Raw genomic sequence first — 17,213 nt, forward strand, 5'->3', positions numbered from 1 at the left:
AATACGGTTGGGGCCGGCTAAATCTCAACATTTAGATCAAATGTTGATATCGCCGGGTTTAGAGATGGCCGGCTTCGATTTTCAGCCCCCTCACCTCGGGCTCTGGACCCCCCTCCCGCCGAAGTCTGGCTACACCCCTGCATCATAGTAATGTTATTTGAAAGTTCTAATTGTGTGCTTGTTAGATATTCCATTATTATTATGCTTACATCATATCATATCTCTGTTATTTGAACTTCAGTGTTGTTAAATGTGTATATTTCTGATCCTGTTTCATGGTAATCCTTTATCAGGTTTCAATTTGCTGTTTTCAAGTTTACCTCATTGATTGCATTTATGTTTATACTTGGTCATTTTACTATGGTTATGCTGTTAACAAAATTCTAAGCTTGATGTTAAACTGTACCTACTGTACAACACTGTGGGTGAATCTCTTCATAAAGGTGGTTAATAAATCCCAATAAATAAATAAATTCTCCACCTATGCTCCACCCATTGGTATCCCCATAGCACTTAAGCATAGAATCAGTTACGTGCGTGGTAAACCCTTTTAAGCTGCTATAAGCATGAGATGGTACTAACCGCAGCTTAGTAAAAAGGACCCCAAAATGACCTTTCACTAAAGTGTTTAAACTGTGGTTAACTCTAACTTTCTGCAGGTACCACACACTAATGGGAAACTTAATGAAGAACCTGCTATACATAGTTAATCTCTGGAACTCATTCCTGGAGGATGTGGTAACAGTGGTTAGTGTGTCTGGGTTTAAAAAAAAGGTTTGGACAAGTTCCTGGAGGAAAAGTCCATAATCTGTTACAGAGATAGACATGGGGGAAGCCACCACTTGCCCTGGGATAGGGAATGTTGCTACTATTTGGGTTTCTGCCAGGTACCTGTCACCTGGATTGGCCACTGTTGGAAGCAGGATACTGGACTAGATGGACCATTGGTCTGACCCGGAATGGCTACTCTTAAGTACTTATGTAGGGAACATCATCATGGTAAAATCCTGTATTACAATGTGTTATCTGACTGTAGCTCACCTTGAGCTACAACTGAAAAGTATTTGCTAAATCCAAAAATAACATTTTGTGAATTTATAGCCTGCTTATATCCCAAGAGGGTTCCACACAAAACATTCTCATGAATTAAAACAGCCCTGGTTTGAAAAGGTATTCTGTTCTTTGCTTTACCTTTGTTTTTAACTAAAGAATAGCATGGGGACAAAATTTGTCCCCATCCCCGCCCCATCTCCGTGGGTCCCGTCTCCATCCCCACTCCATCCCCGCGGGTCCCGTCTCCATCCCCACCCCATCTCCGTGGGTTCTGTCTCCATCCCCGCCCCATCTCCGTGGGTTCTGTCTCCATCCCCGCCCCATCTCCGTGGGTTCTGTCTCCATCCCCACCCCATCCCCGCGGGTCCCGTCTCCATCCCCGCCCCATCTCCGTGGGTTCTGCCTCCATCCCCGCCCTATCTCCGTGGGTCCCGTCTCCATCCCCACTCCATCCCCGCGGGTCCCGTCTCCATCCCCGCCCCATCTCCGTGGGTTCTGTCTCCATCCCCGTCCCATCTCCGTGGGTCCCGTCTCCATCCCCGCCCCATCTCCGTGGGTCCCGTCTCCATCCCCACTCCATCCCCGCGGGTCCCGTCTCCATCCCCACCCCATCCCCGTGGGTCCCGTCTCCATCCCCGCCCCATCTCCGTGGGTTCTGTCTCCATCCCCACCCCATCCCCGCGGGTCCCGTCTCCATCCTCGCCCCATCTCTGTGGGTCCCGTCTCCATCCCGTCTCCATCCCATCCTCGCGGGTCCCGTCTCCATCCCCACCCCATCCCCGCGGGTCCCGTCTCCATCCTCGCCCCATCTCCGTGGGTTCTGTCTCCATCCCCACCCCATCCCCGTGGGTCCCGTCTCCATCCTCGCCCCATCTCTGTGGGTTCTGTCTCCATCCCCACCCCATCCCCGCGAGTCCCGTCTCCATCCCGTCTCCATCCCCACCCCATCCTCGCGGGTCCCGTCTCCATCCCCACCCCATCCCCGCGGGTCCCGTCTCCATCCCCGCCCCATCTCCATGGGCTCTGTTCTCATCTGCAGAAACCTCAAACACTTATGATTTTATATTTAAATTTTTATTACAGTATAAAAAGGAACAATATGCTGTGCAACTGTTGTGTTTAAATTACAAATAGAGAACAATAATAACAACAAGCAGCTATAATAACCTTCCTCACCACCACCACCCTCTACCTTTCCAACCCCAACAATAGCTGACTTCTACAACCCCAAGGAATCCTAATCCACCCTGTAAAAATGTCCAGGGGCACAAAATACAACCCATTCTGTATGCCCTAGAGGGGAGAAATATGCCCTGTGAAGCACTGTTATGATTTTTTAATCTGTGGATGAATAAGAAGTCATCAGCAATCTCAGGATTCAGTCTAGCTCTCCTGTCTTCCACAGTCCTTCCTAAGATCGAAGCTGTCTTCTTAGAAGATGTGCTGGTAGCAGGATGTACAGGATCCCCCCATGCAAATTTTGCTAGTTGTGGCCAGCATGTTTGCTTGTTTTTCCAAAACATCAAAATATCGTTGTCTGCATCCCTCAAACATAAACAACAGTCCAGTTCATTAACAGACTTCAAAGTAGAAAGTGACACGGGGACAAAGTTTGTCCTCGTCCTCACGGGCTCTGCCGCGTCCCCACGGAATCTGTCCCCATCCCCCCCATCCCTGTGGGCTCTGTCCCCGTCCCCATCCCTGCAGTTGCAGGTCCCCATCCCCATGTCATTCTCTATTTTTAACACCGTGTAGCTTTGTGCCTGTTTAACCCTCTGCTTTGTTGCAGACAAGTGAATTACGGAGATGATTTTTTAAACCATTTCCCCCAGTCTGACTCTGCCTCTCTTCTCCTTTTCCAGCGCTTCTGAAAATGCAACAGTCCTTGGCAGGGCAGAGCTCCATCAAACACTGCAGCCATTAACATGAGGGACTTTCTAGTGAGCAAAATAGATTGTACGCTTGCTCATTCTGTCACACAACAGAACATTCTCCGTCAGCTCAATATTTAGGACCCCAATTTTGATCAGCATTTATAGTCTAGGACATACTTCTTTTCAGAACAGACGCTCTGCTCGTTACCCCTGTAAAACAGATTAGAAATGCAATATTTATGTTAGCACAGATGTCTTCGTAGAACCCCCAACGTGCTCTGATGCTCATAATTCTTAATAATATCAACAGGGGAGAAGGTCACATTTCTATCCCTGCAACACCATCTAGGTTTTCAAAGCTTTGGTAAAACGTCAGAATTGATTAGGACAAGGAGTCTCAGAATAAAGAGTGATTCAACTCCCCAAGGGGGGGTGGGGGCCTGAGTCAGCTGTAATGTGATCCCACCCACCCGCCTGTGCTGATTAACCTGCTTTTACCTATAGGAGTACAGGGCACTCAGATATTTTACCAGCTCCTATGTCTATCTTAGATAAGCTGCAAAAAGAGTCACATATTTCAGCTAATGTTCTGTGAAATGCTCTGGAAATGCTTACGGTAAAAAAAAAAAAAAAAAAACCTGCAATTCAGTAGCCAGGGTCGTAGCCTTGATTCTGCCACTACTTATCAAGACTCAGCTTGTACTAATTCAACATCTTTTTGTATAGGTTATCATGTTTTAATGCCTGCTTATTAGGTGTATCATTGTATTATATCTCTGATATCTGAATTCCAGTGCTGTTAAATGTGTATATTTTTTGATACTGTTTATTAGGTTTTAATTTACTGTTTTATTGTATTTATATTTATTCTTGATTATTTTACTATTGCTATGCTGTTAACAGAATTGTAAGTTTTATGTTAAACTGTACCTAATTCACACCGCCTTGGGTGAATCTCTTCATAAAGGTGGTTAATAAATCCCAATAAATAAATATATGTGTTCAATACGTGTGCGTACATTTTTGCGTGTAATATCAGTTCAAATACTTGAAAGGTATTAATCCGCAAACAAATCTTTTCCGGAGATGGGAAGGCGGTAGAACGAGAGGACATGAAATGAGATTGAAGGGGGGCAGACTCAGGAAAGATGTCAGGAAGTATTTCTTCACGGAGAGAGTGGTGGATGCTTGGAATGCCCTCCCGTGGGAGGTGGTGGAGATGAAAACGGTAACGGAATTCAAACATGCGTGGGATATGCATAAAGGAATCCTGTGCAGTAGGAATGGATCCTCAGAAGCTTAGCCAGAATTGGTTGGCAGAGCAGGTGGGGGGAAGAGGGGTTGGTGGTTGGGAGGCTAGGATAGGGGAGGGCAGACTTATACGGTCTGTGCCAGAGCCAGTGATGGGAGGCGGGACTGGTGGTTGGGAGGCGGGAAATACTGCTGGGCAGACTTGTACGGTCTGTGCCCTGAAAAAAGCAGGTACAAATCAAGTATTTCCCGCCTCCCAACCACCAGTCCCGCCTCCCATCACCGGCTCTGGCACAGATCGTATAAGTCTGCCCTCCACTATCCTCAACACACAAGGGAAGGGTGCTATGCACCTGGGAGCTCTTTTACCTTTTTTTTTTTTTTTTTTTTAGTAAAAGTGCCCCCTAAGGTGTCCGGTTGGTGTCCTGGCATGTGAGGGGGACCAGTGCACTACGAATCCTGGCCCCTCCCACGAACAAATGCCTTGGATTTATTCGTTTTTGAGCTGGGCGCTTTCATTTTCCATTATCGCTGAAAAACAAAAACGCCCAGCTCACAAATTGTCGAATAAAACATGGACGTCTATTTTTTGTGAAAATACGGTTCGGTCCGCCCCTTCACGGACCCGTTCTTGGAGATAAACGCCCATGGAGATAGACGTTTTCGTTCGATTATGCCCCTCCACGTTAGTTGGGTGTATTCTTCATAGGTGCTGAGGATACTCTTAAATTTCAAGAAATGAATTTCCAGAGCAGCTGAGAACATCACTTGTCTGCAGTAATTTTTTTTTTTGCAATTAAATTTGTAAAGCCAATACAATAAAGATTCCAAAAAGAAGCATTCAACAATAGGATGCTTCTGACTATTGCTGCACGTCTGCAGTAATTTTAAGTATGTTGCAGAGTTTATGATTTTTGCAATGCTTTTCTCAATCGCTACGAGAGCATCACAGTTTATGTAATGTGTTTGATACCTTCTTCCCACTCATTCCCTGGATAATAATCCCCCTATAATCCCCTTCCCCTACTCAACGTACAGTTTCCTAAGGACTCTAGACTTTGTCGCTAGAATGCCCCATCCTTTCTGATTCAAGCGTATGATGTGGTTTACTTTAAATAGTTTTCTGTTAGATGATTGAATTATGCTTATAAAAGATGCAGGAATGGACATTAGGCAGGACTGATGCCTTGATGATTGCAAGTTTCAAATAGTTCTAAAAACTCCTTTGTGCCTATTGCACGTTTGAAACCTTACCCAGGCATCTTTTGACCAGCTTTGGCAAGAGAAAATATTGTATAGAAACAAAATGTGGAAGAAAACCTTTTGTCAAGTCTGAGGAATTTTAGCCTAATTATTCTTTTTCCCTAATTTGTTAGATCAAGTAAAAATGATTTGAATGTGGGTGATTTGGAGTCTGTGGACATCTCTATGCAGAGTGAAGAAATTCAATGGAAACTCTTCGCTGACAAATCTACCTTCATACTCGTTAAGATCATGGGTAAGCATTTTCTTCCTTCTTTTGCTGCATATCTATCTTTTTACATGTTTTTTTCCCCAGTCATTACCCTCAGACAAGACAGAAATTTTAGTGCAAAATTCCAAAGCATAAAGTTTTACCCTGAGGAAATGTTCAAACCCATTTATACGAGCTTGGAAAAGAGATGGCTGAGGGGAGATATGATTGAGGTCTACAAAATCATGAGTGGTATAAACTGAATAGAAGTGAATCGATTTATTTACTGTTTCAGAAAGTACAAAAACTAGGGAACATTCAATGAAGTTACATGGAAATACTTTTAAAAACAAATAGGAGAAAATATTTCTTCACTCAAAGAATAATTGCTGGAGGATGCGGTAACAGCGGTTAGCGTATCTGGGTTTAAAAAAAGGATTGGACAATTTCCTGCAGGAAAAGTCCATAATCTGCTACTGAGACAGAAATGGGGGAACCCACTGCTTGCCCTGGGGTTGGTATTATGGAATGTCACTACTATTTGGGATTCTATACGGTACTTGTGACCTGGATTGGCCACTGTTGGAAGCAGGATACTGGGCTAGATGGATCATTGGTCTGACCCAGTATGGCTATTCTTATGTCCTTATCAGTAACTGACTGACTGAAATTGCCATCAATACAGCCAGAATTATATTATAAGAACACACTAAACCTTCATTTACATAGAACATTCCTGCAAACGTCAACAGCAAGATATTTCTCCATAGCTTTGCTATTTTTATCATGCACATAAGACCATTGAGGATAATTGTAATAATCGATTTCCCACAGCTAAACACTGTTACACCAGGTTTATGTGTGTAAAAGTATGAAGGTGATGGCAATAATCTATGAGGTATTTGCCAGAAAGTGGTGAAACGTCTGCAGACATTCCAAAAATTCCCTGATTCAGCTGTTCAGGAAGGTGAGCGTTCATGATCATGTAACTCCACTGTACATCCAGTATCACTGGCTTCTGGTTATAAGTCATATTGAATCATAAAGTCATAAAGTACTTAATCTGGCGCTCAAGGCTTTCTACTCTGCGACTCCTCCCTATCTGGCTCAATTGCTCTCCCCTTATGTTCCAGGTAGGCAGTTTCAGTCATCATCGGCCCATAGGTTTGGACGGCTTCCTAAAGGAAAAGTCCATAGACCATTATTAAAATGGATTGGGGAAAATCCACTGCTTATTTCTAAGATAAGCAGCATAAAATGTATTGAGCTTTTTTGGGGATCTTGCCAGGTATTTGTGACGTGGATTGGCCACTGCTGGAAACAGGATGCTGGGCTTGATGGACCTTTGGTCTGACCCAGTATGGCAATACTTTTGTACTTATGTAATCCCGACTCCTTCTTTGGCTCACCTAGTGTTAGTCAAGCTAGTGAATTGTTTGGCTGGCCCCACCTCTTTGGAATGACCCATGGTCTTTGTGGTCTGAGGTTGCCTTTAAAAGGTTTGTGGTGCTTCTAAAGACATTTTTTGTTTTCTAAGGTATATGGTTCTTTACATTAGCACCTGTGAGCAGTGAGGTACCCGAGAGTTGGCTATGTCCTTGTCTTTGTTGATGGGTGAGGGGGGGGGGGGGGAGTCTCTCGTCTTTTGTTTCTTTCTCCTATCCTATCAGCTTTACAGTTCTTTGTTGTTGTTGTCGTTGTTTTCTGTTTGGTTTGGCTGTGTAACCCACCTTGAGCTGTGCTGATCTGGTGGTATATTGAGGCCTAATAAATGATAAGAAGGTACATACTTTAGCACATGTGCGTGTAGATTGGTGTTATGTGGTTGTGATCGTATTTGATGTTTTTATGTACATTTTTATGTACTCTGCTCTGGATAAGGGGAGATTAGAGGTAATCAATTCTAATGTAGGCATTTCTGAAGGTAAGCTCCATCTCTGTCCGTCTTCAAATCTAGGCCAAAAGCCCACCTTTTTGATGCTGCTTTTAACTCCTAACCCTTATTCACTAGTTCAGTACCCATTTTTATCATTCCCACCTTAGTAATTCCCTTATCTGTCCTGTTTGTCTGTCCTAATTAGACTGTAAACTCTGTCGAGCAGGGGCCGTCTCTTCATGTCCAGTGTACAGCACTGTGTATGTCTAGTAGTGCTATAGAAATGATAAGTAGTAGTAATAGTAGTAGAGTAGTAGAATATTCCGCCAGTGTCGTTATGCTTATATTAGCCCTCTCCTCAAGTCACTTCAATGGCTTCCTATCCGTTTCCGCATACAGTTCAAACTCCTCTTATTGACCTATAAGTGCATTCACTCTGCAGCTCCTCAGTACTTCTCCACTATTATCTCTCCCTACACTCCTCCCTGGGAACTCCATTCACTGGGTAAATCTCTCTTATCTGCACCCTTCTCCTCCACTGCTAACTCCAGACTCCGTTCCTTTTATCTTGCTGCACCATATGCCTGGAATAGACTTCCTGAGCCGGTACGTCAAGCTCCATCTCTGGCCGTCTTCAAATCTAAGCTAAAAGTCCACCTTTTTGATGCTGCTTTTAACTCCTAACCCTTATTCACTTGTTCAGAACTCTTATTTTATCATCCTCACTTTAATATTCCCTTAGCTCTTGTTTGTCCTGTTTGTCGGTCCTAATTAGATTGTAAGCTCTGTCGAGCAGGGTCTGTCTCTTCATGTTCAAGTGTACAGCGCTGCGTACGTCTAGTAGCGCTATAGAAATGATAAGTAGTAGTAGTAGTCTTTGGGATTCCGGAATCTTGCTTCTCTTTGGGATTCTGCATGGAATCTTCCTACTCTTTGAGGTTCCGGAATCTTGTTACTTTGGGTTTCCGGAATCTTGCTTCTCTTTGGGATTCCGCACGGAATCTTGCTACTCTTTGTCCTTATCCCTTATTATCCTGTTTGTCTATCCTAATTAGATTGTAAGCTCTGTCGAGCAGGTACTGTCTCTTCATTTTCAAGTGTACAGCGCTGCGTACGTCTAATAGCGCTTTAGAAATGATAAGTAGTAGTAGAGTGTGGATAGAGTCAAGAACTGGAGTGGAGGAGTGGCCTAGTGGTTAGGGTGGTGGACTTTGGTCCTGAGAAACTGAGTTCAATTCCCACTTCAGGCACAGGCAGCTCCTTGTGACTCTGGGCAAGTCACTTAACCCTCCATTGCCCCATGTAAGCCGCATTGAGCCTGCCATGAGTGGGAAAGTCTTTAATCATATATGTTGATGAAACAATGCTTAAATGGGTCCACTTAAGCACTGTTTCATCAAGATATATGATTAAAGACTCTAACCCCCTTTTTTGAAGGCCCTTGGTGCTTTTTGTTTTATTTCTTGGCTTTTTTGTGCTTCGCTCCCCCTCTCTCTGTTAGACCTTTTTTTATTGGACATAACTTAATACATTTTTTGACTAGCTTTTGAAGGTTGCCCTTCTTCGTCAGATCGGAAATAAACAAATGTTGGTAGATAACAGTATATATAAGTGAAACATCAAAGCATTCCAGTGACACCCTTCTGTCTCCATACATATCTCACCTGTCCCTCTTCCTGTCTCTCACCTATCCACCCCCATCCTGTTAGACCGTCACTGAAATGCTTTGATGTTTCGCTCATATATACTGTCATCTACCAATATTTGCTTATTTCCGATCTGACAAAGAAGGGCAAGCTAATCAAGAAATGTATTAAGTTATGTCCAATAAAAAAGGTATCATCTTATTTTCTTTTCCATGTTTTGTTTTATTTCTATTGATTACCTTTAAAAGTGGACTAACACGGCTACCACACCTTTCTGTTCCTAGAGAGCTCAGAATCTAAATTTTTGTACCTGGGGCAATAGAGGGTTAAAGTGATTTGCCCAAGGTCACAAGGAGGTGTGGTGGGAATCAAACCCAGGTTGCCAGGGTCAAAGCCAGCTACACTAAAGATTAGGCCACTCCTCCACTCCCCACCAAAGCAGCTTCAAGCTACTGTTCTCTAAAGGTTAGGCATGCCTCAACACCATTATGGAACTGGCACTAGGCAGGCTTCTCTGTTCAGCCTACATTTAGGCCCTACTTTATAAACAGTGTCGGGAAAAAAAGGACCTCCTCCAACATTTTTCCAAATAATCCAGAAACATCCCACTGCGGCAAAAACATCTGCCTGAAATTCAAGACACTTCGGGGTCCTTTATTTTTCATCAGGATGGAGCTCCAGCACATCGAGCTCGCAAAACAGTTGAGCTCTTAATGAAACCCCAGAATTCATTGAGCTAACAGCTCAGTGGTGTCAAAGGCTTCATGAATGCGTCAAGATTAAAGGAGAGCAACTGGAACAGAAGTTATGGATTAAGTAAGAAAAAAACCCATTAAACTAATGTATTTCCAAAGCACCTACTAAATGTTTAAACAGTTGAAAAGTATTTTGAAACTACGTAAGGTGTCCCATTTTTCACGGACACTGTGTAGAACTGCCCCGGATTCTATATATGGCATGCCGAGCATCGCACTTAAACTGTACATGCGGCCAATTTACACACACTACTCGAATTAGTTAATGGGTCGAATAATGCGCTTCAGGGTTAAATACAGTTAGGAGAGGAAACAGACCTTACATGAATTGTTTGATTCGCACATTTCAAGATGTATTTCCTAGCAAAATGGAAACTTCATGTACTGCAAAAGTTTGGAGCAGCTAATTAAATCAACCAATTTCGCGTTCTGGTGCAGAACAAATTTTCCAATATCTAGATTACATCAGAAGAGGTATCATTGTACTGAACAGAGAATGAAGTCAAATGTTGTTATAATCTGATGCACCAATGTGTTTCCATAGAAACGGAGAACATAATGGCTGATATGGGCAATGCAACCCATCTAATCTGCCCAGTTTCCTGCCAGGGGTAATTCTGGTCTTGGCTGTCCTTTCATTTCTTTTCAACTAAGGATCCTTTGTACTTCTCCCAGGCTTTGTTGAAATCTGTTTTTTGTTTTTCTCTCCATCTCCTCCACTGGGAGCCTGTTCTATGCTTCCATCATAATTTCCATGAAGAAATATTTCCTAAAGTTACTCCTCGACTTGGTCTCCCTTGAGCACCATATCATGATCTCTTTTTCTAGAATGTCTTTTAAATGATTTTCTCTGCTATTTATATTTTTGAGTCTGTATTGTCTCCTCTAGGATGTACACATGTTTAGTGCTTTAGATCTCATTTCATAACGCTTTAGGTATGGACATTGCAAGATTTTGGAAGCCTCTCTCTGCACTGCCTTTACTCTGTCTGCGTATTCATAGGTCCAGCCTCCAGGTGGGGGGTGGGGATCAGCAATGACCTATACTGAGGCATTAGTGGGTCCTTTTTTCCCCTGAGCAGCCTGGATAGGGTTACCATATGCCCCGTCCCCACCAAACACCCCGCTCCCTTGCACACCCTCGCTCCGCCCCCTGTCACATTTTTCCCTCCCCCCTGTCACATACCCCGTCGCCCCCCTCCCCGTCTCCCCCCTCCCTTACCTTACTACTGCCCTGTTGGTCTAGTGACCTCTTTGGGGCAGGAAAGAGCCCCCTCTTTCCTGCCCGGAGCGCTGCCCTGCATGCATCCTTCCTGTTGGTGATCTTGGCGCCGATTCAAAATGGCCGCCGAAAGTTGAAGTCTCGCGAGGTCACTTCAACTCTCGGCGGCCATTTTGAATCGGTGCCAAGGATCAGCAACAGGAAGGATGCATGCAGGGCAGCGCTCCGGGCAGGAAAGAGGGGGCTCTTTCCTGCCTTGAAGGTGGAAGAGGTCACTAGACAACCAGGGCACTAGTAAGTAAGGGGAGGGGAGGCTATCAATCTGCACGTTAGTCCAGAAATCCAGACAAATGGGCATCTTCAAATCCTTGCTCAAAGCCCACCTCTTCAATGTTGCTTTCGGCACCTAACCTTTATACCTTTCAGGAAATCTAGACTGCCCCAATTTGACTGACTGTACATTTGTCCTTTAGATTGTAAGCTCTAGATTGTGATTTAGATTTAGATTTAGATTTAGATTGTGAGCAGGGACTGTCCTTCTATGTTAAATTGTACAGCGCTGCGTAACCCTAGTAGCGCTTTAGAAATGTCAAGTAGTAGTAGTAGTAGATTGACAAAACCTGCCCGGTTGCCCGGACATGCCCTCAAAAAGAGGACATGTCCGGGTAAATCAGACATATGGTAACCCTAAGCCTGGATGATGTAAAAATTACCATTTTGGTAAGCAACCATGAATGCAACATGACCCTGCGGTAGCATGGATTAGTAGATAGCTGCAGGGTCACAGCTAGCTAGGGCACACAGAGGTTGCAGGGAAAGGTCAAACCACTTTATTTATGTACACAAAGCAAAATAGTCAGCCCTGTTTCTTCACAGACTGTACTTCTAATAAAATCTCTTCCAGCATAATCACATTTCCAACAGCCTGTCCCAGACATGGCTCCACAGTTCACTATCAGACTTATTTTCGAAAGAGAAGGGCGCCCATCTTCCGACACAAATCGGGAGATGGGCGTCCTTCTCTCAGGGTTGCCCAAATCGTCATAATCGAAAGCCAATTTTGGGCACCCTCAACTGCTTTTCCGTCGTGGAGATGGCCAAAATTCCTGGGGGCGTGTCAGAGGTGTAGCGAAGGCGGGACTGGGGCGTGCTTAACAGATGGGCATCCTCAGCCGATAATGGAAAAAAGAAGGGCGTCCCTGACGAGCACATGGCCAACTTTACTTGGTCCATTTTTTTTCATGACCAAGCCTCAAGAAGGTGCCCGAACTGAGCAGATGACCTCCCCTGACTCCCCCAGTGGTCACCAACCCCCTCCCACCATAAAAAAAAACAATGTAAAAAAACATTTTTGCCAGCCTCTATGCCAGCCTCAAATGTCATACCCAGCTCCCTGACAGCGGTATGCAGGTCCGTGGAGCAGTTTTAGTGAGTGCAGTGCACTTCAGCCAGGCGGACCCAGGCCCATCCCCCCTGTTACACTTGTGGTGGTAAATGGGAGCCCTTCAAAACCCACCCGAAACCCACTGTACCCACATGTAGGTGCCCCCCTTCACCCCTTAGGTCTATGGTAGTGTTGTACAGTTGTGGGGAGTGGGTTTTCGAGAAGTTGGGGGGCTCAGCACAAAAGGTAAGGGAGCTATGCACCTGTGAGCAATTTGTGAAGTCCACTGCAGTGCCCCCTAGGGTGCCCGGTTGGTGTCCTGGCATGTCAGGGGGACCAGTGCACTACGAATGCTGGCTCCTCCCATGACCAAATGGCTTGGATTTGGTCGTTTCTGAGATGGGCGTCCTCAGTTTCCATTATGGCCAAAAACCGGGGATGACCATCTCTAAGGACGACCTAAATGTTGAGATTTGGGCGTCCCTGGCCATATTATCGAAACGAAAGATGGACACCCATCTTGTTTCGATAATACGGGTTTCCCCGCCCCTTCGCCGGGACGTCCTTAGAGATGGGCGCCCTTAGAGATGGTCGTCCCCGTCCGATTATGCCCCTCCACGTAATAGCTTCTCAAGCATAATCACAGTTCCAACAGACTGTCCCTGACATGGCTTCACAGTTATAACCAAAGGATAATTGGCCTACCTTGGCCGGTTTCAGTTATCTCATGTACAATCCCTTGAGGTGAAGACTTGCAGGTTTCTTTATAACACAGGGTAAAAGCATTTGAGCTAGAGCCAGTCTTTTTCCTTGGACCTCCACTCAGGTACTGCAGCCAAGCCAGAACACCCTAGGAGGATCCTTGCTTAGGACCTCCCCGTTCTGTTCCTGTTCTACTCTGGGCTTTTAACTTCCTTTCGGTCTGAGCCCTACCCTCCTGACTCAGCAGGCTGAGTAAGCTATTTCCTGTCTCGGGGTAGCTCAGTTCGAACCTCAGTTTGGTAGTGTTTTCAAGGAAGCCCTGCCTTGTACCACCCACTCCCTCATATACTGCAATGATTAAAGAAAAACAAGTGATGTAAGAGAAGAATGTGATGTTAATGTTTATACAGATAGATTATTAGTAGTATTTGTATGAGTGCATATCATGTGGGCAATGTCGTACAAAACCACAGAGAGGGGAATGCTATGTTATTATTATGACATCTTTCTCTGGTTGAATTTTTCCTGTATTTGTAATTACCTTCAAATGGAATAAAGTATCAAGGACCCTAGGTCCAAGTTGGAAAAGGTGGCTATAGTAAGAGACTCTTTAAAATAGGGACCTGCAACCAGCTCCAGTAGCACACAAATACCCATGTTCCAATATTCACCTGCAGGGTTGTTGAGTGGGGCTTGAGGTGCCAGTGTATTTCAACTGTTTGCCGACATCTACAGTTCAAAGTATGAATGTTAGTTCACAAGGCATTGGACAAGAATGTCCTACTTTGTTTTGCTTCCATCTTAAGACTCTACAGGCAACCTAGAACATTGCAATCTATGTATATAACACTTTGAGCACATTTTATGAAATGCAAATTGTATGTAAGCAGCAAGATGGTACACGAAAACAAAGAAAAATTAAGGCAGATGTGCATCCATGCCACCTACTATCCCTGTGGAGGAGCAACCTAGTGGTAAGTGCAGAGGACTTTGATCCTGGGGAACTGGGTTTGATTCCCACTGCAGCTCCTTGTGACTCTGGGCAAGTCACTTAACCCTCCGTTGTCTCAGGTACAAATAAGGACCTGTATATACTATATATACTATTTTGAATGTAGTTGCCAAAACCTCAGAAAGGCGGTATATCAAGTCCCATTTCCCTTTCCCTATTTAAGATTGTACATGGAATGTTGAAACTATTTGTAGATTCTACATGCAATGTTGCTACTATTGGAGATTCTAGATGGAATGTTGCTACTATTGAGATTCTAGATGGAATGTTGCTACTATTGAGATTCTAGATGGAATATTGCTACTATTGAGATTCTGTTGCTACTAGTTGAGATTCTACATGGAATGTTGCTACTATTTGAGATTCTGTTGCTACTACTTGAGATTCCACATGGAGTGTTGCCAATGGAGGAGTAGCCTAGTAGTTAGTGCAGCAGACTGTAATCCTGAGGAACTGGGTTCAATTCCCACTGTAGCTCCTTGGGACTCTGGACAAGTCACTTAACTCTCCATTGCTCCAGGTACAAATAAGGACCTGTATATACTATCACGTAAACTGCCTTGAATGTAATTACAGAAAAGCAGTATAAAAAGTCCCATTCCCTAGATGACCAAATGACCAGACTTAACCTATGAACCCACTCTACACCACTCCTACCTCTACATCCCCTGCCCATTTCACCTATCTCAACCTATCTCTGTGTTCTTTCTGTGATACTATGTAATTCCATACCGTGTAAGGCGTACTGAGCCTGCTACCGAGCAGGGTATAAATGCAATAAATAAATAAATAGATCCTATGCACTTTCTTTGTTTAATTTGTGTGCCTAAAATAGTAGATTATTTGAAAAATTCTAGACTGCACAAAGTATAAATGTGTACGGACTTTATAGAGTAATTCTCTATAGATCCAACCCAGACATTTCAATTCTGACTCTTGCATCCTTTCTAAAAAGCCACTCTATATGTATACATCAAGGTTCATGTTTATGTCTTATTTCATATACTGCCATTAGAAAATTTTCTGAGCGCTGTACACAATAAATCAAATAGGAAAAGGAAAGAGCAGAAAGAGAAACAGGGTTGATATTCAAAGTGATGTAACAGCACCTGGCCGGTTAAATCGCTTGAGATATTCAGTGATACTTAACCAGCAGGCAGTGGCGTTCCCACGGGTGCAGCGCCCCCCCCCCCCCCACCTGCAAAATGACACCTTACCCCCCCCCCCCCCGGCGAAATGACACTTCCCCCCCCCCCCGGGTGCACGCCTGTGGGCTCCGATTTCGCTAACTTCGCTGCAGCTCCCTCTGCCCCGGAACAGGAAGTAACCTGCTCCTGGGCAGAGGGAGCTGCAGCGAACGAGCGAAGTTAGCGAAGTCGGAGCCCACAGGTGCACGCCGCAGCACCCCCCAGCAGCGTGCACCCAGGGCAGACCGCCCCCACCCCCCCCCCCCCCCCATTGGTACGCCACTGCAAGCAGGTATTGCTGAATATTAGCACTGACCACTAAACTGAAAACCGGCAATTTTTGTGCATGGTTAAGAGGTGGAGTCAGCAATTATGCAACTAAGTGCCAAAATTTGGACATAAGAACATAAGCATTGCCATACTGGAACAGACCAAAGATCCATCAAGCCCAGTATCCTGTTTCCAACAGTGGCCAATCTAGGTCACAAGTGCCCCGCAAGATCCCATAACAGTAAAACAGATTTTATGCTGCTTATCCTAGATTATGCAGTGGATTTTCCCAAGTTCATCTAAATAATGGCTTGTGGACTTTTCTTTTAGGAAATTATCCAACCCTTTTTAAACCCTGCTAAGCTAACTGCTTTTACCACGTTCTCTGGCAACAATTTCCAGAGTGTAATTACTGACTGAAGAAATATTTTGTCTGATTTGTTTTAAATTTACTACTTAGTAGCTTCATTGTTGCCCCTTAGTCCTAGTAGTTTTGGAAGGAGTAAACAAGTGATTGACATCTACCCGTTCCACTTCACTCATTATTTTATAGACCTCTATTATATATCCCCGCAGCTCTCTTTCCTCCAAGCTGAAGAGCCGTAGCCGCTTTAGCCTTTCCTCATAGGGAAGTCGTCCCATCCCCTTTATCATTTTTGTCTTCTTCTCTGTACCTTTTCTAATTCCATTATATCTTTTTTCAGGTGCAGTGACCAGATTGCACAGAGTATTTGAGGTGTGGTCACACCATGGTGTGATACAAAGGCATTATAATGTCCTCTTTTTTGTTTTCTATTACTTTCCTAATAATTCCTAACATTCTAGCCAGGACGAACAGACGGATGCGGAAATGTTAAAGGAAATCAGGGACGCAAACAAACTGGGCAACACAATAATAATGGGGGATTTCAATTACCCGCATATAGACTGGGTTAATGTAACATCTGTGCACGCAAGGGACATAAGATTTCTTGATGAAATCAAGGACAGCTTCATGGAACAGCTAGTTCAGGAGCCGACAAGAGAAGGAAAAATACTAGACTTAGTCCTTAGTGGTGCTCATGATCTAGTGCAGGGGGTAACGATACGAGGGCCGCTTGATAACAGTGATCATAATATGATCGGTTTTGATATTGGCATTGAAGGAAGTGAAACTAGGAAATCAAGTACGCTAGCGTTTAACTATAGAAAAGGTGATTACGACAAAATGAGAAAAATGGTGAAAAAAAGACTGAAAGGAGCAGCTCGCAGAGTAAAAAACTTGCATCAGGCGTGGATGCTGTTTAAAAACACCATCCTGGAGGTTCAGGACAAATATATTCCACGTATTAGAAAAAAGGGAAAAAAGACTAAACGTCAGCCGGCGTGGCTAAACAGTAAGATAAAGGAAATCATTAGAGCCAAAAAACAATCCTTCAGAAAGTGGAGAAGAGAACCAACTGAAAGTAACAGGATAGATCATAAGGAATGCCAAGCCAAATGCAAAGCGGAGATAAGGAGGGCAAAAAAGGACTTTGAGAAGAAATTA

The 17,213-nt window shown here is 44.2% G+C and overlaps 1 protein-coding gene across 2 annotated transcripts in view; it reads right to left on the reverse strand.

Annotated features, from left to right (window-relative positions):
* Positions 1–17,213, reverse strand: part of SEMA3D (semaphorin 3D) — a 259,118-nt gene that overhangs the window by 186,795 nt on the left and 55,110 nt on the right. The window contains exon 1 of one of the 2 annotated variants that reach the window (XM_030216331.1): positions 13,888–13,907. The exons of the other annotated variant lie outside the window; for it this stretch is intronic. The gene's annotated coding sequence lies outside the window, so the exon portion shown is untranslated. Of the gene's footprint in view, positions 1–13,887; positions 13,908–17,213 lie in introns of those variants that run through there. 2 annotated transcript variants of the gene reach the window in all.

The sequence above is a fragment of the Microcaecilia unicolor genome, chromosome 10, assembly GCF_901765095.1.
Source record: "Microcaecilia unicolor chromosome 10, aMicUni1.1, whole genome shotgun sequence".
Classification (NCBI taxonomy): domain Eukaryota; kingdom Metazoa; phylum Chordata; class Amphibia; order Gymnophiona; family Siphonopidae; genus Microcaecilia; species Microcaecilia unicolor.